Source organism: Nicotiana attenuata, chromosome 10, assembly GCF_001879085.1.
Source record: "Nicotiana attenuata strain UT chromosome 10, NIATTr2, whole genome shotgun sequence".
Classification (NCBI taxonomy): Eukaryota; Viridiplantae; Streptophyta; class Magnoliopsida; order Solanales; family Solanaceae; genus Nicotiana; species Nicotiana attenuata.
The window spans coordinates 22,880,543-22,887,812 of record NC_031998.1 but is presented as its reverse complement, the minus strand read 5'-3'; the positions used below and the strand labels follow the sequence as shown (position 1 = coordinate 22,887,812).

Below are 7,270 nucleotides of genomic sequence, written 5' to 3'. Positions count from 1 at the left end.
AGGGTTGGGAAACGGGTAGAGATATTTGGGTTGGGAAATTAATGTACTCTTTTTCTTTTTTATGGTTATTCTTATTATTTTTAATATTTTTAAATCAAAATAAATATATCCACTCTCCTTTTTAGAGCGTGTAAGCACTCATTTTTCTTACTCAGCAAATTGAATGACACATAAGTTCAGTCAACGGTAAGAGGAATTTAAAATACATTGGGATGACAAAGTGACACAAATATAGGTATCATTTAGACTAAAAAATCTTCCAACATCTCAATATTCTCCTTTTTTCAACACCTCCAATCTCCGCACCATGTTCGTTCTGTGACTCTCCATATTCTCCAATCTGCTTAATTTAACAAACTTTTAGTTCTTTCCCAAATGGGCAACTTTTTATAATTTGAAACTTTTACACGTTGAAAACGAAAGTTTACTCAACGAAAACTATAAAGTATATTGTGGTCCAAGCTCGTTAAATATTCCTCGTAGTAGTAGCTGGACGAATTCAATAAATTTGGTTTAAATTTGTATCTTTTTTTTAGAAATTCATTGAATATTCATAAATTATTAATTTAATACCCAATTATTTATAAAAATTATAATTATAAACTCATAAACTTCTTATCTCTCGTAGTACATGGTTCACAGCCAAGCACACCCCACATATCAAAGACGAAAAATTACCGAACCCGCCAACCACCAATAAAATAGTGCCACCCATTACTAAATACTATTATTCTCACGACTTTACGATGGAATCATTCGACATACATTTGAGTACTTTACGGAAAAAATTCAAAAATAGCTAGATTTACAAGCGGTCATTCAAAAATAATCACAGTTTCAAAAGTAACGAAAATTTAGCCACTTTTCATGTAAATATAAATCTGAACGAAAACACTATTCCAAATATGGAAAAATACTCCGGTACTCCAATCTCTAGTATGCTATACTGGAACTTTTCGCGTGTTGGAGTTCCATCATTATAGTGTATTATGCTGGAACTTTCCGTGGTGCAGCAAAATATGACTATTTTTCAATGACTTTGCAAACACTGGCTATTTTTGAATGACCAATCCGAAAATTGACTAGCCCGTGCTATTTTTACGTACTTTACGGATAAGCCTCTTTTCAAGAAAAACTCATTTGAAGTGAATTTATGGAAGTCAAAATTGCAGTTGAACATGTGTTTCACTTAGAAAAAAACGTGAAAGTTTAAGATTAGTGGGTAAAAATCAGTATTTCACTTGAAATACACCTTCAGACTAGTATCTTAACATTTCATTTGAATAGAAATTTAGCATTTGCAAATATTCATGATCAAACTAGCTAGTAGGGCATTTGCAACAATATATGTCAGTACTTGGAAATCTAAAGTAGTATATTATGCCCCGTGTTACGTATTGTGAATTTTTTTTTCCAGGTGTTCCAGTGCCAATAGAATAGAGCACCATCCTTAGAAATTAAAAAGACAATCATAAATAGTAGGGTGGTACAACATAGTAAAAGAGGACGTAAAAACACTCTAGTATACTGCTATTTGTACCTATTATAACCAGGTATATTATTGATGCAGCACCCACATAATAGAACAAATGAGTCTCTAAAAGCACATTCTGACCCATTATTCCCTTTTAAGTATCAGCTACATTGGCTAGCTCAGAAGTTACTCTTGTTATACTCGAAACAGCAGCACAGTGATGAACAGAACATAGGAGAAGTTTATCACCTTCAAAAGACAAGGAAACACCAATCATCTATGTAAATATAGATACACGAGAAGAACCAAGGATAGTAGAGAAGCACTCTCAAATATCCAATTGTTTTGTGGCAATTTGAAAATTTGAAGTATAATATTTAGCAGTTGATTCCCAACACTCAAATTTCTGATCAGTCAAAAAGTACATGAAAAGGGTACACAAATACTTTCAAAATTGTATTTTAGATATAGACTAAAAAATTCTGCCACAATTATTTTTTTGGCGAAAACATTTACTTTTCCCATCTCAAATTGAATGATCACTTTTCTTTTATAGGTTCTCACAATGATACCCACTTAATTTAAAAGCACAGAAACTATCTTTTACATATCTCATATAAAAGTTATGTAAGAACTGTATTTTTCTTTCTATATGAAACATTTTGCTAGTAAATCGTTTACAAACACGTCTCTTGATTAGATCGGGAGATTTACTCCTTTAAATTTTATTAGTAAACAATATTACCAGTAATTTTGTTTTGGTCCTAAATTTTGTTCTAAAAGGCATATTAAAGAAAATGTGTTTGGCAAGCAAAATTTATTTCTTATTCTTTCTCTTACGAAGTGTCACAAACAGACCATTGATCATGCTGTAAAATATATATGCAATTGTGCACAACAAAAGAAAAATCAACATATTCAGTTAAAATAAATGATTAAGAATCTTTGAAATTATTTTATTTTACCAATTCTTATTAAGTAAGGGAACCAGGAGATAAATCTCTAATCTAACAAAGAAATGGTCTACAAGTTCCCTGTTCAATTATCTAGCCTTACAACCTTTAAAGAAAAACTAAAAGCTTTAATTTGGCCTCCTTTTAACCATTCATGGATTTTTATTTATCATTTATTATATTCTTCCTCAACTTGAGAAGACCAAAGCGGGACAAATGTTTATATGAATACCTAAGTCCTAAAACCTATAATCTTTTAATCAAGACTGATATCACCGTAATTAGTTAATCATACTTTATTGTAATTGGGTGACTTATAAATTTTAGAGAGGCTATGCAGAAGAATGACACCAAACTTGATACTCCAACCTAGTGAAGCATATCAAAGGTGTCGTCATTCCTCCATCCTCCATACACCTGAACAAATGATTGCATAAGAGATATAAATAGTGGTGACAGAAGAGGCAAATTATATATAAAGTCGTTCATAAGCCTTATTAAATCCAACACTTTAAATAGTAATGTACTAATGGTCATTCCTAATTTAATTAGGCTCTATTCTTATCATAGTTCTAATGGTTAATCCTACATTTCCCTTCTCATCATTGTTAGCCAACTTCCTTACAAGCTATTCGCCCAGTGAAGCAAAAACAATGTTAGTATTTAGTTTATCATTTGTGATTCTCTTATGATGCAACAAAAATCGAAGGTAGTAGCACTTTCTTAGCATGATATCCTAAGTTTTATAGCTTGATTGTTGACGTACTTCAAATGGCAGAGCGGGTACGCAATACTTTAAGAATAGCTCCTGATCACATTTATACCAAGTCATAGGCTCAACATATTTTATAAGATTAGAATCAGCCAAGAAAGTTAAGATCTTGTAGAGACAAATCATAGAAGGAACTACTAATTTCCTTGAGCAGATTCACTTGCAGGTTTTGCAAAGGTTCAATTCCCAGAGGAAAGTTAAAATAGTTTCTCAAGGTTACTAGTTCTTACCACTTCACTTATTTATTCAACTAAATTTATGTCTCAACTATCTTCATAGTAATTTGATTTCGAGGAATGATTAAAATGAGAAACTAATTTTCCAATATGGTGATGCTTTGGGATTTAACTGGCGTATTAATCACAAAACATAATATTAAAATACTTATAACTCTTTCTTTATAAATGATTTCTTAGCCAGATGTAATTTTCCATGAATAAGCAAATCCAAAAGAGAGATGAAAATAGTTTGCAGCACCCCAAATGCACTATTCGTTGAGAACAAAGGTAAAAATAATTTTACAAAATTGGCAGTCTATTGAGCAAGAGCAACAACCATACCTTTTTTTTAAAAAAATTTTACACCAATTCTGCAGTCCCTGCACTACTTGTAACATGAACAATTACCAATCTTCTCATCAAGAAAACACGATAGTAAGTCATCAATTAGATGCAATTAAACTATAGAATTTTGAATCTAACTATGACTTCGTAGCTTACCTTGAAGAATTAACTGCTAGTTGAGTGTACAATGTCCCAAGAGGCAACACGCCTGGCCTCTATGATGTACATATCTACATCCAATTTGACAACTCTACCATGAAGCTCTACTGACTTTGTTCAACTCTAACTAAATTTCATAGAAAAGATTCACATATAGCATTTCATAATGCAACTCTCAATGTCACAACTGTTTTTCTTAATACAAGACAATATGTGATTAATTGAATACTGGCATTTGAAAAAAAAAAAAAGTAAGGTGAATAAGGGTATTACCTTGCTTGTGAAGTATGTTTGTAGGTTTTGGTGTTGCTAAAATTCTTTCCAAATTAGAGCACCAACGAGTTCAATCCGGAACATCTAAAGCGTAATTATAAAAGTTAGATTAGCACTTAAAATAAAATATCTATAGGTAGCGAATAATACAAAATAATATCATACATATCTTAAATACAACAAAATGTTCTTACTTTGTGAATTAAAGTAGGTAACTACTGCCAAATCTCACCTTTAAAAGGTTGAAATACAACACATTGATTGTTCACCGCGTTTTTCCAATCTGTTTATCACCAGCATTAACATCGTTGCTAGAGCTTCGAAAAATTCATTATCACTTATTTCTACAAGTCAATCTAATTAGTTTATCTTTCAATAACCTTTTACCTGTACAACTCTACTTGCCCACGAAAAAATAGGCAAATAAAAAATGAATCATCAGTGACAACTTATTGACCCATCTCTACTTTAATACCATGGCCAATTTACCTCACCCATAGCAACATATTCAATTGGATTAACAAGTAAAATACAAAAGTCTATTATTGTTTCAATCCTTTTATAAGTGTTTCTATATTTGTACAAAAGTTTATGAAATTTTTTTCCCCAAGTCACAAAAATGTAAAGGTTTGCAAAGTTGAAGGCAATCTTAATTTACTCGAAAATAACAAAAAGAGAAAGACAAGAAATTCTTACCAAATAGTTTAGTTGTTTCAGACATATCACCGAACACCTTGGGTTCATCAGTATGCCCAGTTTAAATTCCATGGCCTTGAGTAAGGAATGAAAATAATCGGAAGAATAAAGTAAAAGAAGAGTAAAATGCAAAATTATTTGGATATAAAGTGTGACTAAATATAAATAATCGAGATTTACAAATATAGAGCACCATGAAAGTACGTTTACAAACAGACCAACATTGTCAATAACTAACACTTTGCTGCTATGGAAAAGACCTAATCTTCCAACAGAAAGCTTGATACTACAGATTTTTGCATAAACATTTCAATTTGCAGATAGTAATAAGCAGTGGCGGATCCAGAATTTTTAAATCATGGGTACTTAATTATTTTTAATCTCAAAATTGCTACTAAGACTGGGTGCTCGATTAATATATTTGTAAAAAATTTCTTGTTTTTCATAATAAATAATAGTGTTTGGTTCCATCATAATGGGTGCTCAAGCACCCATAATCTATAATGTAGATCCGGCCATGGTAATAAGTGCCTAAAGACGATAAGAGATCAACGATCAGTAATCCAAAATAATATAAAATTACATGCACCAGGTACATTATCTCAAACATGCTAGATCAGATAGAATTACTGACATGCATGTAAGAAAATCTAACAAAAAATTATTCAGAAGAGAAAGAAATCTAAAATTGAAGCAAAAATGAACAAACTCTCAAAGGAATTCCAAGGTCACGGGCATAAATTAGAGCAAGAAAGGAGAAAACTTACCAAAAAATCCGAACTTCTCACATGCCGCAACATTAGACAATTGTCGCAGAGTTCACATGCCATAACATATAATCCTAGTTAAAGAATAAGATTTATTTTCCTGTACAGCAGATAATGGCGCAGAACACATGAAATGCAGAGACAAAGAGCAATATGATGTCAGACACTTAATCTGAAATGTCAAAATCACCCAAAAAGACATCCATTAACGTTACAAGGAGGATTAGAGATTTACTGCATTTGAAGATGGCCACACTATTAAAGACCAAACCATGAAACTTTCTAGAAAATTTTAAAAAGAAAAAATTAAATCATAGCTCACCTATTTAAATGGCCAGAAGAAGCCGAGTGATGAAGAAGAATAAAAAAAGAAATATAGTGATGAAGAAGAAGAAACGGCGAAATCGGGTAAGGCTTGTGAAAATCAGTAGACTATAATATAGTGTAATCCAGCTGTATCCCACAATAAAAGTGTTCCAACACGTGTTATCAAGAAAGACGAAATAGAAGGGCTGGAAAGTAAAATACCATAATGCCCATAACAAACAATATTATTCCGAAAGTACCCTTCGTTGTACGAGGATACCTTTACTTATTATATAGTTAAAAATTTAGTGAAAACACCTTATAAGCTGAATTTGTACTATGCTTAAGGATGTATCATTCATCCCTTTAATTTCTACATTTCATTTTTTTAAATTCAATTAGCTGATGAGAAAGCTCTATTATTGAAGAAAAGAGGATTATAATAGTTGCCACTCAAGAACAATGGCTAATTACTTTCTAAAAAACCATTGCTATAACCAGACAGGTTGGTGTTTTAGCACAGCAAAATTAAATAACTTTTTATATATATATATATATATATATATATATATATATATATATATATATATATATATATATATATATATATATATTTCATGTGTCTTGTATCATGGAAAGTTTAATACTAGAAAATTTCATGTTGCTAACGCCTTTACATCTCTCTTTTTTTTTTAAAGATAAACATATATTAATATTAAGTATTGCGTACAGAGGGTGGATGCCATACTGCATCATATTACACGCACTATTAAAACTACCATCAACTGCATCACTATTACATTACCCATTTACAGCATTATAGTTATCTGAGTGAGGCCTGAAGTGTTCCAAAACATGTCCTTGCACTGCACTCCTTTCTTGTTCAAAAACTGACCATGCAAAGTCCGGGCTGTCTTCCAAAATACGTACCGCTGAGTTAATGTCAAAATTGCATCCTACCTTTGCTAGTTTATCTGCTACCCTATTCTGCTCTCTGTACGCATGCAGTACTACCGGCTTACCTAACCTGTCCAGGAAGTACCTGCAGTCAGTAGTCAAATTGTCAAATGAGACATTGTTAGAATAGAGTAGTGTTATAATGTCTTGTGAATCCACTTCCACCTCCAGTGGAACAAGGTAATGTGAGTAAGCTAACTGGAGTCCCTGCAATAAACGCATGTAATTCAGCTGAAGTTGATGAACTCCCGTTGGGACTGCTGCTGCAAACGCCAACATCCATTCAGTCTTTTAGAATTTCGTATTACGACCACCAAATCCAGTCTTTATTTGCTGTATGTGCTCCATCA

General features: G+C 32.0%; 1 long non-coding RNA gene across 4 annotated transcripts; it reads right to left on the bottom strand.

Moving 5' to 3' along the window:
• LOC109233154 lies at positions 1,347 to 6,072 on the bottom strand. Of its 4 annotated transcripts, none has more exons than XR_002069044.1 (3): positions 5,980 to 6,072; positions 5,658 to 5,731; positions 1,347 to 4,965 (listed from the first exon to the last, which is right to left on the bottom strand). It is a non-coding gene; the product is annotated as an uncharacterized LOC109233154 (long non-coding RNA). The 4 variants fall into 4 exon arrangements; XR_002069046.1 differs by lacking the exon at positions 5,980 to 6,072 and having other exon boundaries at positions 1,347 to 4,278; positions 4,427 to 4,477; positions 4,891 to 5,971; XR_002069045.1 differs by lacking the exon at positions 5,980 to 6,072 and having other exon boundaries at positions 1,347 to 4,278; positions 4,891 to 4,965; positions 5,658 to 5,971.